General features: G+C 40.9%; 1 pseudogene; it reads right to left on the bottom strand.

Annotated features, from left to right (window-relative positions):
* Positions 1–576: 576 nt before the first annotated feature.
* Positions 577–907, bottom strand: LOC132827207 (large ribosomal subunit protein eL33-like; annotated as a pseudogene).
* Between the last annotated feature and the right edge of the window lie 24,401 nt (positions 908–25,308).

Raw genomic sequence — 25,308 nt, 5'->3', positions numbered from 1 at the left:
GATTGTTGTGGAGAACACCGAAGTTTCGTGATGTTTGTATTTAACGTGGTGATAACACATTAGATTACTTACTTACAGTGTGGAAACAGGCCCTTCGGCCCAACAAGTCCACACTGACCCGTCGAAGTGCAACCCACCCCCCTACATTTACCCCTTCACCTAACACTACGGGCAATTTAGCATGGCCAATTCACCTAACCTGCACACCTTTGGACTGTGGGAGGAAACCGGAGCACTGGGAGGAAACCCACGCAGGCACGGAGAGAATGTGCAAACTCCACACAGTCAGTCACCTGAGGTGGGAATTGAACCCATGTCTCTAGCGCTGAGAGGCAGCAGTGCTAACCACTGTGCCACCGTGCCGCCCATGAGGAGTTTTTGGGGTCAAATCGGTTCCTAGCTGGTATTCCAGATAATTGGACAATTTCCATTGAAGACTTGGTAACCCAGTTCAGTCTAATCAGGCAACAGAAGCCTAGTACATGGCATCATGTTCCTAAGACTTGTCCAGTCAATTGACGAGTCAAGATTGCTTTTTTAAAAATTATTTCAATACTTATTGTCAACTTATGTGTTTTAGATCCTCGATGGGTACAACATCTTACAAATCCTGTGCCCAACAACTTTCGAGGGCAGGTTATTGCTAAACTTTACATGTATCATTCCACTGCATCCATGAGCACAGGTCACTTTACTCCAATAAAACACATCTTGTTTAGTTTACCATCAGAAGTCACAGTGTTGTTCTTTGCTTTGTCAATGTTGCTCTTCCATATCTCTTACCCAGGTAAAATTCTGTTTTATTGCAGCAAGATACATCCTCAGTCCCAGGAGGACAGTGTGCTCTTTCTGATTCCAAAGGATTAATTTATATTAACACAACTTTGCACCACAATCTTCCAGCCATTGATTGGGTCTTCAAGATTAAAGCTGACAAATCACATTAACCAACCAAAGTGCTAACCTTAAAAGTTGAAAAGCGTCAATTAATTTAGTTTGGTGTAGTTTGTTGGCTTAGACTTCAGCTTGTGCCAACATGTGCCTAAAAAAGGTAGACAAGCAGAAGGTTGGAAAAACACAGCAAGCCAGGCAGCATCAGGAGGTGGAGAAGTCATGTTTTGGATATAGCCTTTCTTCAAGACTGGGGGTAGGTGTAAGGGGAGCTGCAGATAAAGGGGGAGCGGAGGATGGGGCCCAGGATGGTAAAATAGTGGTTGGTGAGCACAAGTAGATGGTATGGCCTGCTTGATCGATGGAAGGAATGAAACTGGTTAGTAGCTGGAAGGAAGGGTCGATCGGAGGATTAGAAGGGAGGGGGAGGGGCTAGGAAGGGATTTTGGGGGATGGGAAGGGAGATTATTTGAGATTGGAGAACTCAATGTTGAATTCTCTGGGCTGTAGGCTGCCAGGGGAAAAATGAGGTGTTGTTCCTCTAATTTGCAGTTAGGTTCATTGTGGCAATGGAGGAGGCCAAAGATAGGTCATGTCAGAAAGGAAGTGGGAAGGGGAATTAAAATGAACGTTGACTGGGAAGTCCAGTTATGCCCAGCTGAGATGCTCAGCGAAACGTGCCCGCAGTTTATGTTTGGTCTCTCCAATTAGAGAAGACCACATATCTGGATACAGTAAACTAGGTTGAAAGAGACTCACCTGGAAGAACTCTTTGGGGCCTGGATGGAGGTGAGGAGTTGGTGTACTGCAGGTTTCGCATCTTTTTCGGCTACAGGTGCAGGTGCCTGGGGGTTCAGGTGGATTCATAGAGTCATAGAGATGTACAGCACGGAAACAGAGCCTTTGGTCCAAATCGTACATGTCGACCAGATATCCCAACCCAATAGAGACCCATTTGTAAGTACTTGGCCCACATCCCTCTAAACCTTTCCTATTCATATACCTATCCAGATGCCTCTTAAATGTTGCAATTGTACTAGCCATTACCACTTCCTCTGGTAGCTCATTCCATACATGTACCACCCTCTGTTTGAAAAGGTTGCCCCTTAGGTCCTTTTTATATCTTTCCCCTCTCACCGTAAACATAGGCCCTCTAGTTCTGGACTCCCCCACCCCAAGAAGAAGACTTTGTCTACTTATCATACCCAGGGCCCTCATGATTTTATAAACCCTTATGAGATCACCCCCCCAACCTTCAACGCTCCAGGGAAAACAGCCCCATCCTATTCAGCCTCTCCCTAAAGCTCAAGTCCTCCAACCCTGGTAACATCCTTGTAAATCTTTCAAGTTTCACAACATCCTTCTGATAGGAAGGAGACCAGAATTGCATGCAATATTCCAAATATGGCCTAACCAACTTCACTTACAGCCGCAACATGACTTCCCAACTCCTATACTCAGTGTTCTGACCAATAAAGGAAAGCATACCAAACGCCTTCTTCACTATCCTATCTACCTGTGACTCCACTTTCAAGGAACTATGAACCTGGACTCCATGGTCACTTGGTTCAGCAACACTCCACAGGACCTTACCAGTAAGTGTTTCGATCCTGCTAAAATTTGCTTTCCCAAATGCAGCACCTCGCCTTTATCTAAATTAAACTCCATCTGCCACTTTTCAGCCCATTGGCCCATCTGGTCCAGATCCCATTGTAATCTGAGGTAACCTTCTTCGCCGTCCAATTTTGATGCCATCTGCAAACTTACGAACTTTACTTCCTACGTTTAAATCCAAATGACTTTATATAAAAGACAAAATGCCCAGCATTCACTTCTCTAGCTTCCCACAGATTTCTAGGGTACATCTGATCAGGTCCTGGAGATTTATCCACCTTTATGCATTTCAAGACATTCAGCACTTCCTCCTCTGTAATACGGACATTTTTGGCGGGGAGATTGATGCAAACCAAAGACCGTTGAATGGAATGGTCCTTACGGAGAGCAGAGAGGGGTGGGAAAGGGAAGATATTCTTGGTTTGGGATCTAATTGAAGTTGGCTGAGTGTTTATGTATGATGCGTTGGATGTGGTGATAGGTGAGGACAAGAGGGGCCCTGTCTTTATTGTGTTTAGAGGGGGGTGAAAGGGATATATCATAAGGTGAATCAAAATGGGTACCACATCAAGAAAAGAGAGATCTCTGCTTTGTAAGTGGTCTTGTGGACTCTGAATTACATCAGTAAATTTCTCAGATGTGCTGAATACCTGGTTGAGTAAAAACATGGATTTTATAATAATTTTTATAGTGGTCAAAATCAGCTGAAATCACCTGCACTAATATAGAGCTGACAATCCCTGGTTTTACAATTTGCTAATCTCTTCATTTTTTTAATATCATGTTTATTTCCTTGATTGTTTATTTGTGTTGACTATTATCGTATTATTTTATTACTTGCAACTGTCAACTGGGGGAAATAAACGAGTTACCAAAAGATATAATCGGATATTTTTGGACCATTGCATTATTAAATTATTCATTGCCATTCTGCTAGCTAATATTACTTAAAGTCATCTTTCCAATTGCTATTTCATTTATATACAACAAGTTGTATTAGAAAATATTGTTGAAGGCTATTGCACAGGTGTTCATAATCTCAGTTTCACAGCCTGAGAGGTTACTGCTCCACACTCCTTCTCAGAGAGTGCTTGACAATTAATTGCCAATTTCTTGGCAGGTATTTCACCTGTTGAGCATATTCAGAGTTAGTTATAAATGTTTTAGCTTAGCATTTCTTGCAAATTGTCCTGATGTCTGAAAGATGAAAGGTTCCACCAAAATGTGTCTTCTTTTCAGCAGTACTCTAATTTATTACTCCCAAACAACTGTTAACACAATTGTATAAATTGTTAATGAGACCATATCTCAAGTATTGTGAACAATTTTGGTTTTCTCATTGAAGAAAGATTGTAAATGTCTTGGGTACACTTTGAAGAAGGTTCACTCACTGATACCTCGTATGGGGATGGGTGGATTAACCTGATATGGAAAAGTTGAATTCATTGGAATTTAGAAGCATGAAAGGTATTCCTGAAGAGACTTGGCAGGGTAGATGCTAAAGGAATGTTTCTCTTTTGTGGAAGAGTCCAGAAGTGGGAACATAGTTTACAAAGAGAGGGCTTTCCCACTTAGGATGGAGATGAACATTTTCCTCCAATAGATTGAGTGTCTGAGGAACTCTCTTCGACAGAAAGAGGAGATGCGGTCATTGAGTATTTTTAAGGTGTTCATGACTAACAAAGGAGTCAAATGTTTTTGGAGATAGCCAGGAATGTGGAGTTGAGGCTACAATCAGAACAGCCATGATCTTATAGAACTTATGAGCAGATTAGAAGAATTTTCTCCTGCACAAAGGCATTAAGATAAGAGTGAGCATGAGTGATGTCTGCTCAGATGGGGATGAGATGTGGGCTTGGAATGAGAACAAGTAGAATTTCAAGGTGTGTTGCTTTGAGTAATATTGTGCAGGAGAATTCCGGGAAAGACTGTGTGAGGCTTAGCACCTGAAACTGTTCTTGCCACTCACTTTTTCAGCCTGTTGAGATCCTGGATTATCTTGGTCCATTGCCGCTGGGCCCCACTTCTGATGCTGACTTCCTCAGTCACTTCCATCCAAGTGTGAGATTGGCTTCTTGTGAATCCCTTCAGCCTCTGTTATGGCACAGCCAGATCTCCAGCTAAGAATGAGAAACCAATTCAGGGTGATTCTTTTTAATAGAAAATTTCTTTGAAAGCTCCAGTGTGTCATCTCATTCACTCTCTCTTGACTGGTCAGAACAATGGAGGTCGGATGCTAATTCCATGGCCTAGTTAAAGGCCCATGGTGAAGCCCACTGAAGGTTTAGCTGGTTTCACAGTTTATTAATGGTCTCACTGTTTGAACATGATATACAATAAGAGAAATTAAGTATGTCCATTAAAATTAATGACAATCACCTGATAAAGAAGTGGCGCTCTGAAAACTAATGCTTCCAATTAAACCTGTTGGACTATAACCTGGTGCTGTGAGATTTTTAACATTAAAATCAACCTTATACATTCCCACTTAGACTGCAGCCTCAATTTACTGCATGGCCTCTAAAATATAGTCAAATGATGCAGACAAGTTGCTTTGTAGAATTATTGTAACAAAATAGAAAATGATGTAAATTTCTATTTTTTACTCAAAATTCAAGAAGCTATTCAGAAATGTTTCAGAACAAGTGAAAGAATTGGAACCTTAGATATTTTTTCAATTGTATAATTTTAACATTGGAGTAAAATTGTCAAATTTTGATAGTGTCATAAAGGTGAAATAAAGAAGGATCAAATCTAACAATGAATGGAGCTGCAAGAAAAGCTAATGAAACAACGATAGAGATTTTATATATGCTGTAGACTGTTGTAAAGGGATTATTCAATTAATTCAATGATGATGAAGTGATTTCCATTATATCCTCACTCCAGCTGAAGTGTGAAAAGCTTTTGCAGAGCTTGGTTGTTATATTTAGATTAGTCGTGGCTAGCTGAAGTTTTTCTTTCCAGGAAGAATATTCATTGTAAAAGTTTTAATATATCAGTAAACAGGTTTAATTATCTGATAAGCTCCTTATTTGTAATATTGGAGATGTGCAGTACATCAATAGCATCCAGCCATGCAGGAGATTACGCACTAGCACCAACTTTTAGCTTTTCTGAAAGTCTGTATCAATTGACACCACAAAGCCAGAGGGAGCACTTCCCACACACACATATGCAGTCAGTGACATCAGTAACAAAGGCCCACATCACAACAGAAAATCACATTTCTGCCAAATATTATCGGTAGCAACAGGAATGATAGAAAAAAAGAGTGAAAAGGGACAGAATTGCAGAATGCAATCCATCAGTGAAAATTCTATGCAATAAAAGTAAAATACTACATCTTGTTGAAAATGTGTAGCTGGAAAAGCGCAGCAGGTCAGGCAGCATCCAAGGAGCAGGAGAATCGACGTTTCGGGCATGAGCCCTTCTTCAGGAATGAGGAGAGTGTGCCAAGCAGGCTAAGATAAAAGGTAGGGAGGAGGGACTTGGGAGAGGGATGTTGGAAATGCGATAGGTGGAAGAAGGTTAAGGTGAGGGTGATAGGCCGGAGTGAGGGTCCCCTCCCCCCACCTTGTCTCAGTCCCAACCCTCGAACTCAGCACCACCTTCCTAACCTGCAATCTTCTTCCTAACCTCTCCGCCCCCACCCCCACTCCGGCCCATCACCCTCACCTGAACCTCCTTCCACCTTTCGCATTTCCGACGCCCCTCCCCCAAGTCCCTGCCTTTTATCTTAGCCTGCTTGGCACACTCTCCTCATTCCTGAAGAAGGGCTCATGCCCGAAATGTCGATTCTCCTGCCCCTTAGATGCTGCCTGACTTGCTGCACTTTTCCAGCAGCACATTTTCAGCTCTGATCTCCAGCATCTGCAGTCCTCATTTTCTCCTACTACATATTGTTTGCTTACTATAGACCAGTAGCTCTGCTCTTAAGTCTCTGTGTAGCCATCTTTTCATTTTTCTCCACAGTGTCTTCACTAATTGCACGTCTCCCTCATGGCTTAGAATCTATATTGGCCACAAAGTTGTAAACTATTGACTGTTAATCCTTTGTTCTAATGCCAAATTTAATGCCTGGTGTTGAATGAGCAATTCTCACTACTGACCACCATTTGTATGAGACAGTCTGCACTACTGCTCATCGTGAGATAAGTTTTCTGCCACTACCCTCTTACAGGCAGCCTAGTCTAGTGTGATAGAGAAAAATCACTTGCTGGGCTAATAAGCAGAGGCTTTTTTTCATTAAAATGTGGTTTATTGTGTGTTAGCAGCCAGGTATGTTACATTGGTGTGATAGACATTGTTATGGAGACCATAAATTAGTAGGTGTTACTCCTTTGACATCCTCAGCCATTCTTTTCCCCCACCTCTCCATTTTGGTTGTTATTCACACTGCACCACAAAACCTTTTGGGAAGAAAATGCTGATGGCCTGATCTCTTTGACCCTGCATACTTCAGTGGAGTCAATAGTCATGACAACCTTCCCATTATCAGGATATTGTTATTTAATCTTGATTCTGCCTGACTCAAAATTGACTCAATCGCAGTCAGCCCATGTGACATTAATAGCTCAAAATGTTGGACCCCCATTAACTACTGGAATTGTAAAGCTTTCCGTTTCTAATCACCTCATCAACTTTCTAAATGAGGCTTCATTTCATGTTGGATTTTTACAATCTGCAAATAGTGAAGAAAGGTCCAAGAAGACAAAAAATGCATCCTGACCTTCTATACATAGTTATCTTCCCTTCACCCAAAATCATTTCTTAGATTTTGAGACTGAAGTTGTGATTTGTATCACCTACATTGCTCCATAACACAATATATCCAAAGATCTGTTGCAGTGTGTTTTATGACCAAAAGCAAAGGAAGCTACGAAGCAATGAACACAGTTTGAAAGAAATCTATTGCATTCTGGTCTTTATATATTAATCATTTTTCACTTGTTCCAGCAGCAACAGTTTATCATCCAGTGTGTTAGAGCTGATCCTCAACCAAATGTTAGATCATGTTACATATGCAAATTGGAAGCAGACACTGATGAGGCATTTATGAAACAGGAATAGACTTAATGAAATAAAGAGCAGCTACTGACAATGAAGGTTTTTTTTCGCATTTTCACACAATGTTCAGCTTTTAAGTCAAAATGGTGTGAAGGAGATTTTGTTCAGTCTGGATAGACTTGTCACATTTGCTGACATTGCCATTCAGTAAATCTAACCCTTGATACAAAGTCTCTGGCAAAAGGCACTTTTTCTTTTCCCAGTGCTCCTGATGAAGGGCTAATGCCCGAAACATTGATTCGCCTGTTCCTCGGATGCTGCCTGACTGTCTGTGCTTTTCCAGCACCACACTCTTTGACTCTGATCTGCAGCATCTGCAGTCCTCGCTTTCTCCCAGAATATCCGCTATAGTCAATTACCTACAGCAAGAGAATAGGGCACTCTACTTTCCTAACACTAGTGATAGTGATTGTGATAGTTTCAGAAGCAAGTGTCTACTGCACCTTGGAGACCAGGCCAGGATTGTGGCCTAGACTGATGAAATCATAAACAGTTTCAAAAAATACTGTTATTGAAATGTTGCTTCTTAAAAGCAGGCCATGTGGAACATAACTGCATTCCTTTTGGTCGATAAAGGGAAGAACAATTCTCTCAGAAATGACAGGAGTCACTGGACTTTTTCACATGATGGTGTTTGAAATGCACCATCCATTGCCATTAGCTCAAAAAACAAGAACCTTCATCTCATCAAGCACAAGATTGGCCAATTATTGGGATTATAAGGCCTTGACTAGGAGGTCTTGGGCTAGTCAAGACTAGGAGGAGTAGAGAGTAGCTAACTACCTCTGAGCCAGAAGTTCCAGATTCAATTCCAGATTCAAGTTTTGTGGCCAAGCAAAGCACATCCACAGTTTTGGTATCAGCCTTTAAAACTTTGCAATATATGCCAATGGCAGACCTTAAGAATGGGAGATATTACCACTTAGCCATGAGATGAAAAGAAATTGGAGCCTCAGCATCACTACTGCAGCCTTAGCAAAGTGGATTTCTTAAGTGGGGCTGGTTGGCTGGGATGGATGGTCGACGTGAATCAAAGTATTGCTAATAGTACAGGGCTCAATTTTCCTTAAATCTTGGGTGGAAACAGGTCCAAAAACAAAAATTGATGGGTAAATATTTCTGATTTCTAGCTTCCACAGTTCTTTCTTTATTTTTGTTTCGTGGAAGAAGATCCTGTCCCCTTGCCCAATTGTAGAATGGGGTATTTTTCAATAATTAATAACCTTGATTTGGTTAAAGAAATGAGAAGATGAATTATATTGTGTTTAACTGTGCTCAGTTGTAAAACAGTTTTTGTAGGGAAGGAAGTCATAAGTAAGGACATTGCATTCTGGTTTTATTGCCACTTTATGACTGAAGTTGATGTAAACTAAGACTGATACATGTGAGAATCCTTAGAGGTAAAAGGCTTTTAATCAAAGACACAGCTACAAATTAAAAGTGTTCAGTTTTGTGGCTTAAATTAGTACCAGGCCTTTGGGCATGTAGGAATTAAGTTCTGTTATGAGTCTTGAAATCTTTCAGCTGTTTTGATCTTTAAGGTGTATTAGTTGGGATGTTCGAGATGCTAGTTAACCACCTGAAGGTGACACTACTTACTCAAAGCAGATGCGTAAACTGATCATTGGTGCCAGCCTATCTTGGTAAAAGTCTATGGAGTTGATAAACTAAAAAGAGTTAAGCTGTCATAAAAGAATTGATCTTACAAAGGTAATTGGCATGTAAAAGAATGAGTCAGTTGACAGCAGGCAGTGATATCAGTAAGATGACCATTACTTTTAAAGAAACCAATCAAGAATTGAATTCCAATTTGTTTATCCAATACAAGATTGACCATGAACTGTTCATGCACGAATAAGCTAATTCAAGTTCAGGAAGTTTCGGAGAGTAGGAAGGATATTATTAAACTGGAGAGGGTTCAGAAACAAGTTACCAGGACGTTGCTGGAAATGAACAGTTATAAAAATAGGCTGGGACATTTTTCACTAGAGTGTAGGAGGTTGAGGAGTGACCTTATAGAAGTTTATAAGAGACATAGGATAAGGTGAATAACAAAGGCCTTTTCCCGAAGGTTGGGGGGGTGGGGGGTGGAGGTGTTAAAACTAGGGGACATATTTTTAAGGTGAGAGGAGAAAGACTTAAAAAAAGGACACGAGAGGTAACCTTTTTCACACAGAGTGATTTGTATGTGGAATGAACCACCTGAGGAAGTGATGGATGCATGTACAGTTACTATGTTTAAAAGACATTTGGATAAGAGACATTAATAGGAAAGATTTAGAGGGATATAGACCAAATGGAAACGGGTGAGACTAGTTTAACTTGGGAACATGATCACCATGGACTGGAGACTGCAATTTCCCTTCCCACATGGTTAAAGATGCCCTCCAATGCATCTTGTCCACATCACGCATCTCCGCCCTCAGACTCCACCCCTCCAACCATAACAAGGACAGAACGTCCCTGGTGCTCACCTTCCACCCTACAAACATTCGCATAAACCAAATCATCCGCCGACATTTCTGCCACCTCCAAAAAGAACCCACCACCAGGGATATATTTTCCTCCCCACCCCTTTCCGCCTTCCGCAAAGACCGTTCCCTCCGTGACTGCCTGGTCAGGTCCACACCCTCCTACAACCCACCCTCCCATCCTGGCACCTTCCCCTGCCATCGCAGGAACTGTAAAACCTGTGCCCACACTTCCTCCCTCACCTCTATCCAAGGCCGTAAAGGAGCCTTCCACATCCATCAAACTTTTACCTGCACATCCACCAATATCATTTATTGTATCCGTTGCTCCCGATGCGGTCTCCTCTGCATTGTGGAGACTGGGCGCCTCCTAGCAGAGCGCTTTAGGGAACATCTCCGGGACACCTGCAGCAATCAACCACACCTCCCATGGCCCAACATTTCAACTCCCCCTCCCCCTCTGCAGAGGACATGGAGGTCCTGGGCCTCCTTCACCGCCGCTCCCTCACCACCAGACGCCTGGAGGAAGAACACCTCATCTTCCGCCTCGGAACACTTCAACCCCAGGGCATCAATGTGGACTTAAACAATTTCCTCATTTCCCCTTCCCCCACCTCACCCTAGTTCCAAACTTCCAGCTCAGCACTTTCCCCATGACTTGTCCAGACTTGTCCTACCTGCCTATCTCCTTTTTTACCTATCCACTCCACCTTCTCCTCCCTGACCTATCACCTTCATCCCCTCCCCACTCACCTATTGTACTTTATGCTACTTTTTCCCCACCCCCACCCTCCTCTAGCTTATCTCTCCACGCTTCAGGCTCTCTGCCTTTATTCCTGATGAAGGGCTTTTGCCCGAAACGTCGATTTCACTGCTTCTTGGATGCTGCCTGAACTGCTGTACTCTTCCAGCGCCACTAATCCAGAATCTGGTTTCCAGCATCTGCAGTCATTGTTTTTACCAAAGGACCGGTTTCCCTGCTGTATGACTCTGCGAGTCTATCAGTGGGGGTAGTAGCTGGTAAGAGATAACACAGGATGATTCTTAAGGTTTGATGTACAAGAAGGAAGACTGAGGAAAGAAAAGAACTTCGGATCAAAAGAACAGAACAAGTGAGCTATGCTCAGTCAACCAGTGCCATGATCTGCTATCCCAAAGTGAAAGCTCACTGTTTGTACTTGTTACAATAAATCACATAAATTCTGTAAAACATGTGAAACATATTTCCATCTGAAACAAGTCTTATCGGGAGTGGTAAACTTTTGGATTGGTTTCTGCAAACACAATCTATAGTTGCGATTGACTTGGATCCAATTAATGTTACAGTGAACCCCCAAAACATTCAGTATTGTGGTCAAGACCAGAGAACATTGGGTCGAACCTGCCTTTCAGCATAGAATTCAAGACGAAACTTGGATTATCAGGACCATACACTATATGTATTCAATCTCACATAGTAGTGGTCCAGTGGTAATTATTTATAAGCTTTAATATATTTGAATTGTGTCCAATCAGGTTGTTATTGCTTCACATCTTTCTGGGTTGTACAGCAATTATATATTATACAAGAAAAATTGCAGAGTAATATCAGGGAATCATTAAAAAAAAGGGATCAAAACAGATCACATAACTCTATCCATGGCCTGATCAGTTTTAGCCAATCCTCCTTATTTTTACACTACAGTCCCTCTGAAATAAAGGGCAACATTCCATTTGGATGCCAGCATTTGGCGATTCACTCTACTGCGGGTGAGCACCAAGGGAATGAGCACCAAGGTAACAAGTGAGCAGCATTGAGATGCAGCCAGGTTTAGTCAATGAGTTGAATTCCTGTCCCTGCTCGCAAGACATTCCAAAGTGTCAGTCAGTTACCAATTCTCCCTGAAATGGCAATCTGTGCCTCCTGAGTAGTCTTCTATTTGATATTGTGGAGGTGCTATGAGTACTGTGAAGTATAAGCAAATGCTGGATGCCAATGTCTATGGATGCAAGGGACATGCAGCTGTTGACCATGGATCATGTTCTAAGATGCTGTTTAGTCCTAAGCAATAGAAAGGTCCTTCAGAGCAATCAAACAGCGAAGTCACAATGATTTCTGATTTCCACGTTGAGATTTCTCATGATTAAATTGTTCAATGCATTCAGTAAATAGGCAAATATATATAAATGAGGCACATTGCAACATTAGTAGTGAGTTTGCCAAGCAACAATGGTGAGAAACTTGCTTTACTGCTCAACAAAAACATAAAAGATGGCATGAGATACTCCTGATATTCTCATGGGACTCGCTGAACAACTTGTCCAATTCTGTTACAAATGTCTGCATAGACCTTAGAACTATCGAACATTAATTATGATTCTGTAACTGGTCAACATTTACTAAATAATCCTAAGTGCACTAAGTATTATGCTGGCAACCAATTTAGAATTGTCAGTCAGATTGGGCTCGTGTTGTGATGCAATTGAGTGTACTGGAAGCCTCATCTATTAATACACAGGTCCAATTTTATATAGGCTAAAAAACAAATGTACACACTTCACCTGTTTCAACAAAGTAGGTGACAGGTATTCTCTGGTTCATTTCTCAAGGCCATGCAATAATTCCTTATGCCTGGTATAATGCGTTGCAGTTAAATGTTAGTCATCTAACTGGAGCATTCTTCATGACAACACGGACTGCAGGGATTCAAGCTGACCACCATTTTCTCAAGGGTAACTGGATACCCAGCATTTTGGAAAATATTATTTGCTTCTGAAAAGCACAGGCCTGAATGTTATCAGAGTTTGCTACGCAGGCCCATGGCTGCATTTTCCGAGGATTGTGAACTGTCAGCAAAAGTCCTCCCAGCAAAACACTTTGAATACCTTTCCCACTCAAACAATATGTCCCAGTTTGTGAAACATTTTTAGGTGTCATTAAACTGCTGCCTAATAAGCTTGATTCTACCATTTTTGGAAGTGTATAGTAGTCAATATACATAAACTGTCTGGTTGCTTCATTTTCTGGCAGATTATCGTATCAATAAAGGTGAATGCTTTATTAAGTTTCTCAAAGTACCCTTAAATCAAATTAACTGTGACTGAGGTTGCTTATACTAGATCAAATAACTGCAGCAAACCATTGAGCACATAAATTAAACACAAGCTCATGATTTTTCAATTTGTCACTGACAACTGCTGCCATTTTAGAAGCAAAGAGACAGCATTAATTTTACATTTAGATGCAACATTATTTAGTGCTGCATCTTACACAAGTCCAAGGAGACAAAAAGTGCCATGGATCATAAAATGCAAGCCAATCCATTATATCGCAACTTATAAATTATTCACAAAAAGCTTTTCTTACATTTTTTTGTTTGAAAGTTAAACATGAGAGCATTAGAAACACAAGGATAAATGTCCAGGCAATCTGCTGAAGTCAGGAACAGAGTTGGGATGGCAAAGCTGGCTGGCATGGCATGACATTTCAAGATGCCATATTTGACACAAGCAATGATCACCAGGAGGTCGGATGATGGGATAGGGACTCCAACCAACAAATAATTGAAGCTAATTGAAATTCTAAAAAGATTCAGTTTGAGCTATTTTGGAAGGGCATGTTTCAATTTTGAAGGGGTTACACAGGGTTTCATGTGCCACTCTTTGCTGTGAAGCTGCGGTGTGGTTACAGGGTAGGGAGCCATGCATGGCTGCTCCATAGAATATGCTAAGCTCTGTAACAGAGTCAATGAGGTAAAGAGAGACAGCATAAGAAGGCAAGTAACAGAAGTAAGAGAACACCTTAGGACGCATTAAGTTGGTCTGCCATTTAATACAATAATGATTGATTGAATTCCATTTTCCCATCCATTCTCCATGTTGCTTGATACCTCAGACATCTGCTACTTCAGCCTTAAATAGATTCAATGATGCCATATCAGCAAACCTTTTGGGTAGAGAATTCCAAAGATTCACAACCTCTTGGGGGAAGAAACTTCTCCTGATCTCAGTCCAAAATGATTAGTCTTATCTTGGGGCTGTGTCCCCTAATTCTTGATTCCCAACTGTGGAGGAACAACCTCTTAGAGATTACTCTACAAAGTCCCTTCACAATCGTGAAAGTTTTAATGAGATCATCTTTCATTATTTGAATCTCCAGCGAATGTAGACCCAATTTACTGAATCATCTATTATAGGACAATTCTCCTCCTCAGCGACCAATCCGGTGAGCCTTTGACGTAACTCCTTCAATTCAAGTATATCCTTCCTTAAAACTACATATTGTGCAGGTAGCAGGGAAAGTGGGCATTTGGAGACTGTTGGAAAAGGAAGGCAACATGGCTGTCAGCATGGCAACTGGCCCACAAGGAAGCTGGTAACTGTGATATGACTGTTGGATGTTGGGTCCACTGGCTGATGCATTATGACTCACAGTTGCTGTGTATTACACTGTAAATACATATGTTCATCACAGTATCTTAGCATATGACCCAAGGGTATAAACAAATCAGACTTCATCTTAACTAGGGCCTATTGAAGCTTGACATGCTGATGAATGCACGCTATTGTTTGTAACCAAATAGCTTAATATTAGCACAACACTGAAGTGACTATGGCTCTAATATATGTATATGTCAAGAGTTGTAATAAATGTTCATTGAATCTTTCAATACCACATTACCCACATTATGGGAGCATCATTGCTCAAGAAGCAGGGCCACAAAAGGTAAATTCTTTGAATTATTTCCTGAGCCATGGTTAAAAATCACACAAACCAGGTTATAGTCCAACAGGTTTATTTGGAAGCACCAGCTTCCTGAGCCATGAGTAAATTGGCATGGGGCATATAACATTTGAGAAATGAATGCATGGCTCAAAGTCTGATATGGGTTCCAGTATGCAGAGCATTGGCACAATTACTGGGGAAAGTGGGAGCTGTACCATTGGGACTATAGTAAACAGTGCTAGATTTCCTGTTATAGCCAACACTTTACAAGGGGCATTGAGAAGACTTTGGGAACATGGGAAATTGTTGTCTTTGGCAAAAATAATAAAATGACTTTAATGGCTGGTACAGCAATTACTTCTCTTCTTAAAATATAAGAAACTCCTTAAAAAGGATGAAAGATGAGGCAAAGATTGAAGTCTGCTGCCCCAAATGTCTTATTAGGGTAAAAAGAATGGTTTGTTCTTAGAGTCTAACCTTATGATAGATAGTGAATAGGAGTGCATTGAGGGAGATATAGATTATCCTGACATTGTGACCAGTTATTCCTGCTCAATAACTAAAAGGATTCAGACAAATGATTGACACAGCATAGATTGCCAGGGTCAAAAGTCAGATTTATCAGAAGCTGCTCCATACCAAAGGACAGACTTTATCTGTCAGAGCTCAGCTGGCAGTTGCCTCCTTCAAATAGAGGATGGAACTGAAGAGGAGTAGAAGACTCAAGGAAGAGTTCCCTTATAAATTTGCCTTAAGAGCAGGATGCTGCCTTTCCAATTTTAATGAGATCAACACACTTTGTACCAGCTGCCTGGTATCAGTGAAACATCCTTAATTGTCACTGGTTATATCTTTCCTTTATCTAGTATCAAATATAAACTGCTTTTTCTTAACAAATGAACTACCTGAAAATTCCTTAGGAATGATTGAGTTCCTATACTGGGTAACTGTGGTCTAACAGTACAATGAACTTGAAACTGTTTTATGGAGTTGTATGCGACAACCATACAGTTTGAAAACATTCTCATAGCAAGAGGAGAAAATATACAGTGGCTGCTTTATCAAGAGCAATTAGAATTATCTTGCCCTAATCTGCTTGGATTGATTGCATTATGAGCAGCAAGTGCAGTTAAGTAGGTTGGGAGAAGCTGACATAAAATGCAGTGCCACACAGAAGAGGGTGGAACAATGCAATGGGCCAGACAAGGAAGTAGGTGCTGCATTTACCACAGTTGTATAGGAAATGGTGGAGGTCAGGGGAGTAGACAATTCCACAATAATATTCCAGAGTTAATGATCCCTTGAACTAGAGAGGTATTTGATAATTGCTACATTCAGGAGGGTTGTATTTTATTGTACATGACAGAAATGAGTTGAAAATATGACAAGTATACAGGGTAAATTAGATTCCCTACAGTGTGGAAACAGGCCCTTCGGCCCAACAAGTCCACACCAACCCTCCGAAGAGCAACCCACCCAGACCCATTCCCCTACATTTACCCCTTCACCTAACACTATGGGTAATTTAGCATGGCCAATTCACCTAACCTGCGGATTTTTGGACTGTGGGAGGAAACCAGAGCACCCAGAGGAAAGCCACACAGACACAGGGAGAATATGCAAACTCCACACAGACAGTTACCTGAGGCAGTAATTGAACCCAGGTTCCTGGCGCTGTGAGGCAGCAGTAGTGCTAAACAGTGAGCCTCCGTGCCGCCCATGCCATAACTGAATGAATCCTGCTGTTGTACAATTGTGAGATAGATTTGTTAAGGATACTGTCACAATGCTAAGGATATTCTGGGATAGAATGTGAGGTTATCACAATGGAGGTAGAGAAGTTGGGAGGAAAGGGGAGTGATGTAAATGCAAAACACAGCTCATGCTAGAGATTTAAAATTAAAAGAAAAGTTTTTAAGAAATTCATCAAGTGGAGAGAGAAATAGAATTACAATTTTGAGACCAATACAGATTCAGTGTCCTGCCTTATTGCCTGTTTACTTTATCTCTTGAATTTAAAAGAAAAGTCATTTCAATGGAGTAATGGGACTGATTCACAATTATGGCGCATTAGAATAGAAGGAGCTTAGAATAGGAGGCCACCTGAGCCAACAATGTCTAATGTCTCTCCATAAAGACTCCACCCAGAGTTTTAGTGCACAGACTGGAGCTTTTTCAAAGGTCATGTCACTGTCTGACCAAAGGAGTAGCTGTTGCTATGGCCTGAGAAAGGGAAATTTTAACAATGTTTGGAAGTAAAATTGTAAGGTAATTTCCCAACTTCGCATCTTGTGTAGATTTGGCTGTTGGAAGACCATATCATAAATTTAGAAATCCACTGCACAAAATTTTCTGAAGATAAATACATTCAACCTTTATATAGCTGTACCCAGGGGCAAAGTGTCCCTATGGAAAAGTCACATTGTAAAATCACCCTGAACAGCTCCTCCTTTCTGGAATATTGCTACGTTGTGATGTTGTTGTTGGACTAAGATTAATGCTTTTCGAACGAGGATTCAAATTCCACCTCAGCAGCTGTTAAATTAGGTAAAGAAGATTTCCTTCTAATTGATTCCTTGTCGCAACTTTCTTTCATTTCTCAGTAACCTAATTAAATTTGGCTATGGAAGTGGATATCAAGTGGCAGGAATGGTTGTTAGATGTTCCAGGGTTTAAATGTTTCAGAAGGAATAGGGAGGGGGGGATAAAAGATGTCGGGGAGTAGCATTGCTAATCAGGGATTGTATCATAACTGCAGAAAGGGAGGTTGTTGAGGAGGATTTGTCTACTGAGTCAGTATGGGTGGAAGTCAGAGATATGAAAGGAGCAGTCACTTTATTGGGAGTTTTCGACAGACCCCCCAATAGCTATAGAGACACGGAGGAGCAGATTGGGAGGCAGATTTTGGAAAGGTGCAGAAGTAACAGGGTTGTTGTCATGGCTGACTTCAACTTTCCTAATATTGATTGGAACCTCCTTAGTGCAAATAGTTTGGATGAAGCAGATTTTGTCAGATGTGTCCAGGAAGGATTCCTGACTCAATATGTAGATAGACCAACCATATGGGAGGCCATATTGGATTTGGTGCTTGACAATGAACCAGGCCAGGTGTCAGATCTCTCGGTAGGAAAGCATTTCAGTGATAGTGATTGCAACTCCCTGAACTTTACTATAGTCATGGAGAGGGATAGGAGCAGAAAGTATGAGAAAGTATTTAATTGGGGAAGGGGGAATTACAATTCTATTAGGCAAAAACTGTGGAGCATAAATTAGGAACAAATATTATCAGGGAAATGTATGACAGAAATGTGGAGGTTGTTTAGGGAGCACTTGCTGCAAGTGCTGGATAGATTTGTGCCACTGAAGCAAGGACGGGATGATAGGGTGAAGGAACCTTAGATGAGAAAAGATGTGTAACATCTAGGTTAGAGGAAGAAGGAAGCTTACATAACGTTGAGGAAGCAAGGATCAGACAAGGCTCTAGTGGGTTACAAGGTAGCCAGGTAGGAACTGAAGAATGGACTTAGGAGACAGGAGCATGAAAAAGCCTTGGCAAGTAGAATTAAGGAAAATCCTAAGGCGTTCTGCACTTATGTGAGGAATAGGAGAATGGCCAGAGTTAGGATAGGGCCAATCAGGGATAGTGGAGGGAACTTATGTCTGGAGACAGAGGAGATAAGGGAGGTCTTTAATAAATACTTTGCTCCAGTATTCACTAGTGAGAGGGAACTTGTCATTTGTGAGGATAGCATGAAACAGGCTGATTTGCTCGAATAGGTTAATGTTAAGAGGGAGAATGTGCTAGAAATTTTGAAAAACATAAGGATGGGCCAGACGGGATATACCCAAGGTTACTACGGGAAGTGAAGGAAGAGATTGCTGTACCTTTGACAATGATCTTTGTATCCTCACTAGTCACTGGATTAGGACCAGGTGATTAGAGGGTAGCAAATATTATTCCCTCGTTCAAGAAAGGGAATAGGGATAATCCTGGAAATTACAGACCAGTCAGTCTGATGTCAGTGGTGGGCAAATTACTGGAGAGGATTCTGAGAGACAGGATTTATGATTATTTGGAAAAGCATAGTTTGATTAGTCAGCGTGGCTTTGTGAGGGGCAGGTTATGCCTCACAAACCTTATTGAATGATTTGAGGATGTGATAAAACACGTTGATGAAGGTAGAGCAGGGGATGTATATGTATTTTAGCAAGACATTTGATAAGATTCCCTGTGGTAGGCTTATTCAGAAAATAGAAAGTGAGGACTGCAGATGCTGGAGATCAGAGCTGAAAATGTGTTGCTGGAAAAGCGCAGCAGGTCAGGCAGCATCCAAGGAGCAGGAGAGTCGACGTTTCGGGCATGAGCCCTTCTTCAGGATTTCCTGAAGAAGGGCTCATGCCAGAAATGTCGTCTCTCCTGCTCCTTGGATGCTGCCTGACCTGCTGCGCTTTTCCAGCAACACATTTTCAGCTCTTATTCAGAAAGTAAGGAAGCATAGGATACAGGGAAATTTGGCTGTCTGGATGCAAAATTGGCTGGCCCTTAGAAGACAGAGGGTGGTAGTCGATGAAAAGTATTCAGTCTAGACCTCAGTGATCCATGGTGTTCTGCAGGGGTCTGTTCTGGGACCTCTGCTCTTTGGGATTTTTATAAATGACTTGGATGAGGAAGTGAAAGGGTGGGTTAGTAAGTTTGTCAATGACATGAAGGTTGGTGGAATGATGGATATTGTGGAGAGCTGTTGTAGTTTGTAACAGGATATTGACAGGATGCAGAACTGGGCTGGAAAATTGTGAAGCAATTCATTTTGGAAGGTCAAATTTGAATGCAGATTACATGGTTAAAGACAGGATTCTTGGCAGTGTGGAGGAACAGAAAGATCTTGTGGTCCACGTCCATAAACCCCTCAAAGTTGCCACCCAAGTTGATAGGGTTGTTAAGAAAGCGAATGATGTGTTGGCTTTCATTAGCAGTGGGATTGAGTTTAAGAGCTGTGAGGTTATGCTGCAGCTCTATAATGCTCTCATTAGATCACATTTAGAATATTGTGTTCAGTTCTGGACGCAATTGTAGGAAGGATGCAGAAGTTTTAGAGTGGGTGCAGAGAAGACTTACTAAGATATTGCTTATACTAGATGACATGTTTTATGAAGAAAGGTTGAGGGAGCTAAAGCTTTTCTCATTGGAGTGAAGAAGGATGAGAGGGTGACTTGATAGAGGTGTTCAAGATAAAGAGAGGCATAGATAGAATAGATAGCCAGAGACCTTTCCCCAGAGCAGAAATGGCTATCACAAGGAGGCATAATTTTAATGTGATTGGAGGAAGGTTTAGGGGAGTGGTGGATATGCAGAATGCACTGCCAGCAGTGGTAGTAGACTCAGATACATTAGAGACATGTAAGCGATTCTTGGATAGGCACATGGATGAGTGAGTGAGGGTGCCAAATATAATTAGCTTTCCCCTACCTTTGGCTTTTCCCATAAGAAATTTACCCTTTCCTTTTCAGATCACCAACACAGCAATGATATCCAGTGCTAAAGATTTCTATAGGTTTTGGAAATCTTTTCTCTCATAAGCTATGAAGGCTGGGTTGTTGAATAGGTTGCTCCAGAAAAATTTATAATTGACAATGGAGTCAGTGGTTATGGTGGGGGGAAGCGTGTGGCACTGATGAAAAATGCAACTCAAACCATGATCAGAACAGCCATGATCTTCTTTAGTGGCAGAGGAAACACCTTTTACTACTTCTTATGTTTAATGTCCTCTGCAGGAGTGCATCAGAAGTACCATTATGTAGGGAAGGATCCATTTGTAACCATCTCAGGTGATCTCATGTACCTGGGCTGTGAGCAGATCAGGAGAGGTTCAGTGTAGATATATGTAGTGAGAACCACACATACAGCAAGCGTGTGGGCCTTACCTGAACAAAGTAATCAAATATGATTTTCATGGCACTGTTGCAGTGAGTTCTAAATACTTTCCAGGGTGGAGGTGAGAAGGCAACAGTATGTCATGGTACTAGCAAAGGCTTTCCTACCCTTTTCTTTTCAGGTATCAAGAATCAGAATTGCAAGCAATTATACAATTCTAGATCATACTCTCAGTCCTTTTCTCGTTTCATTTCTGTGCATCCACCTGACTGGAACAAATATGACTTACAGTTAGCTAGTGAGAGAGCTCAGGTGCTTGCTAACCAGTCTATAGTGAATTGCATGAAATGTAAGGAGCATTAAATGTTGCAGCAATATTGGCCATTTGAGAGAGGTAAAGTAAAATCTATGTTTGGAAAGTGCTTCAGCTCCAAACCATTCCTTATGGATTTCACTATTCTTATAGTTTTACAGTTATTTATCTTTGATTAATTCTATCCTGACATGTAATGTTGCATTTTATGAAAATATCCAAAAAATAAGCATCGTTTTAAAGTTGCAGAAATGATTGACAACTTGTTTTGTCAAAACCTTCTGCAGTACAGACTCCATTTTGTTTTATTCTGCATTTGCGTCTGAACCAATAGTTTAAATGATTACATTTCTCTGGCACACTTCCCAGACTATGAGCTTCCAATTTTTCCAAGTCTCATAAGCTAAGCTTGGGCACTGTTCACATTCTCTAAGTCATAAAATAAAGCCTTAGCTTAATGTTCTTCTGCTATTAATAAACAAGTTAATCTTATCTCTGATACAATGCCCCTTCTCCTGGCTCCCTCATAAATGATGTGACATGTTGTTAATTTAATAACTTTTCTGATTATTGCTTGAAATTTAGTAGGGGGTCTACTATGCTTTGTTGATTTGTACTATATATTTGAAGAAACTAATCAAGGAGCCATTTCACAAATGTAGATATCTATTCCTTTTAATTCTCTTCCATTCCTGTTCTAAAGTTCAATTGCCAATACTTCCTCATCACATTTGAGTCTAGACAGTGTGAGCAGACTATTAAATCATATAAACATCAGAATGTATCACAATCCAAATTAATCTTGTCTTTCATAATTTCCACAAATGTGAACTTTTCAACAATGATAATAATGATTTTTGTCTCTCTTTCTCAGAAAACCTAAGGGCAATATTGTGCTTCTGCCTTGACTCAGCCAAGATCAACTAACTCAGTACAGATGAAAGATTTGAATTTGGGAACTTCCTGGTGTGTGTGGCTTCTTGCCAATCCATCTGGTGTATTTACCCAGTAAGTCATCAAGAAGCCAGTGTTGGGAGTCTCATATGAGAAATTACATCTGTCTATGAATATCCCACTTATTTGTTGCTTAGCTTGTTTAAAGCAACTATGTAAAGGTTTTGATCTACTTTCTGATGACTGAACTTTTGGTTCCTCCAATACTGAGTTCTTTCACACTACCACCCTAATATAGAGACTTTAATTCAGCCTGGACACCATGTTCGATCATTGCTTCCTTCAATTGCTTCACCTTTCCACTCTACCCATTCTTTACCATCCTTTCTAAAGTCCACTTCTTTGTGCAAACCTTGGCTATCCCTCCTAATCGTTCCCTCTTTGGTTTGACGGTTCTCCCAAGCATTGCTCTCATCAGAAACAATGAATTCCTGTAAGGGCATCTTGATGTGAATAAGCTTTGTATCTTATATTCAAAAGATTAGAAAGTTTGCTACCAGCTATCATCAAGAGTACATACATCATCTTGGCAAAATGTAAGTCAACATGCTGAGGCCAGTCAGTATAGAGTTTGTCCAATTCCGTGTGGAAACTGAGGTTGGTCAGACCCTTGACCTGCCTATCATGGTTTATGGACTCTTGGATATATAGATGCCATGGAAACAGTTCCAGTGAATAATTGCACATTAATGAACTTGGCAGTGGAGATGGACAAGTAAGGGGTATTCAGAGTCATTCAAGGTATTGTAGAAAAGATTATTTTGCTTTTTTATTTCATAATAATAAATTGGATACTCTCTGCTTATCTTTCAAGCAATTAAATTTTAAATCATTATTCAAGGCTCTCCTAATTGTGTGGAACTTTATTGGTGCAAGTTTGAAAATGCTGCCATTTTGACATGTTTGATTTGAGAATAAGACTTAACAGAAATCATGTGAATCTTATTATCGTACATTTAATTACATTTTATCCCAAATTGAATTTCATGTCATCAGGCAAGGTTCTGCCCAGAGTACCTTTTTTTGACATTAGATCATAAAGTCAGAAGAACTGAACCAGTCTGGGTAAAGCAGATTGCTTAAAAATAGACTGAGAGTTGAACTCCTGTTAAAATTGCTTACTTTGGATTTTAAAATATTTTGCTATATGCTTTTGGTTTTCCTGGATAGTCTGCCATCTCTTTGTAATTTTTACATTTTTTCTCCTGTGCTTTACTTCATTAATCTTTGCTGGTGTTGCAGTTGATGTTATTATTGTGCTCAACACTTAGAATGACTAAGACAAATTCTTGAGGAACTAATAAGTGCAGGTGCACTGATACTCAAGTCTCAGTCTGGATCCAGCACAATACTGGCACATTGTAGATTTGTCTACCTATACCAGAATGTGTAAAATGGAAGCTTCCTTCTCCATCGCTGCTTTTATGGTAAAAGGTATCAGATTTTTTGCATCAGCTGCATGATGACTTCCAGGTAATATCTAAGCTTGAAACAAATTATTATTACTCTGGAACTGAAAACTATCACAGCATTATAACTTTGTACTTCTTGACATGAAACTATTTAATTAAGTGATTTGTGGTACGGACCTGTTTTGGTCAAATATTACATTTGTCAACTATTATATTTAATTAATATTCTTGTATGAAAACAAAGTGCTGGAGAAATTCAGTATCTTTGGGGAGAGAAACCGAGTTAACATTTCGAGTCCAGTGTGAAACTCTTTGAAACCAAGGAGTTCCAATACGTTTTTATTTCAGATTTCTAGCAATTGTTGTGTTTTGTTTTTATAGTATTCTTTCTCCTTACTCTGTGGAAAGCAAGCATCAATTGAAGAGAGGACAGTTTCACTGGGTTCCTTTGTTTTATCCATTCAACTTAGCTAAAGTGGTCACCCATATAAATGTATGGGCACTGTATAGGATTATGAGCAGGACTAGACATTCTGCCTCTCAAACCAGCTCCATCATTCAGTCAAATTATGGCTGATCTGTATCTTAAATTCACTTATCCTTCTTGATTCCATACCCCTTAGTATCCAATCTCCATTTAAAATGTTAATTAACTCAACCTCAAAATTTATTTAGGGGAGAGCCTTCCCAATTTGTACTTCCCTTTTGTACAAAAAAGTGCTTCCTGATTTTACCCCTAAATGACAGAGTGGCTCAGTGGGGGACATAGTAGGTCAGTGGTTAGCACTGCTGCCTTATGGGACCTGGGTTCAATTCCAGCCTTGGAGTGTGTGGAGTTTGCACATTCTCCTCATGTCTTTTGGGCTTCCTCCCAGAGTCTAAAGATGTGCAGATTAGATGTGTTAGCCATGCTAAATGCCCAAAGTGTCTAGGGATGTGTAGGCTAGGTGCATTAGTCTGGGGAAATATGGAGTAATAGGGGAATGGGCGTGATACCTTTTGGAAGGTCAGTGAGGACTTGTTGGGCCAAATGGCTTGTTTCCACACTGTAGGGATTCTATTCTATTCTCAGTTTTCTGTGCAAGGAGCTAATCTAATTTTTTTTACAAACCTGGCCTTATTTTGGGGTTCCAGGGCCATTTCTTTCATATGGACCCCTAATGAGGCCTTTTTTGCCCACTTTAGCAATCCATTGAATCGCTTCAAGCCTTGGAAGCAGAAATTCCTCAGCAACACTGTTACTCAAACCAAAGGAAATGAATGTACCCATGGCCAGCAGTAAATATTCCAGTTTAAATAACGGTTGCACACGGGGACCTTAGGAATCCCCATTGTAGTACACTCCAAAGGAATTGCCCAGGACACTGGAGCTTCCACTGGGTAATTTCCCTACATCTGGAATTCTCCAACAGTCTCCATTTAATTTGAAGAATTCAGAGCATTCTGATGCATTTATGTAACATAGTTCCTCAGAAAAGTTAGACTGTTAAATATAAGATTTAACTCCTGAGAAACAATTCAACTGACCCCATACTTACCTCACACACCCCTACTCCCTCACCTCCGCCACCTCCACCCACCCCCCCCAAAACCTTGACCTGAGATTCACTGGAGTCTGACACACCTTGCCTTGCACTAGTCCCAACATCATTGGATCTGACTCCCTTCTCCTGCCATTTGACCTGACTCTTAACCCTCTCCAGACTCACACCACCTTTAAGCTCCTTGGAACCACATCCCCAGCCCACCCTTTACCTGTACCATCTTCAAATCCCTAGCAGCTGACCACTCATCGCCCATTTGGGAACCCACCCTCTGCTCCCTCTCCCTGTTCTAGACCTGCGCCTCATATTCCATCCCACCCCTTTCCACACTACAAACCTAATCTGCCTCTCCACCCTCTCTTCTTCTGCCACTGGACCCAACACCTACCCCCTAACCCCACCACCGACAGACCCCATCCTCCCTGACCTCACTGCACCAATTTCTCCAAAACTCCCAAATTA

This window comes from Hemiscyllium ocellatum, chromosome 2, assembly GCF_020745735.1.
Source record: "Hemiscyllium ocellatum isolate sHemOce1 chromosome 2, sHemOce1.pat.X.cur, whole genome shotgun sequence".
Taxonomy (NCBI): domain Eukaryota; kingdom Metazoa; phylum Chordata; class Chondrichthyes; order Orectolobiformes; family Hemiscylliidae; genus Hemiscyllium; species Hemiscyllium ocellatum.
Note: the sequence above shows the minus strand (reverse complement) of the source record. Positions and strands in the feature narration are given on the sequence as shown.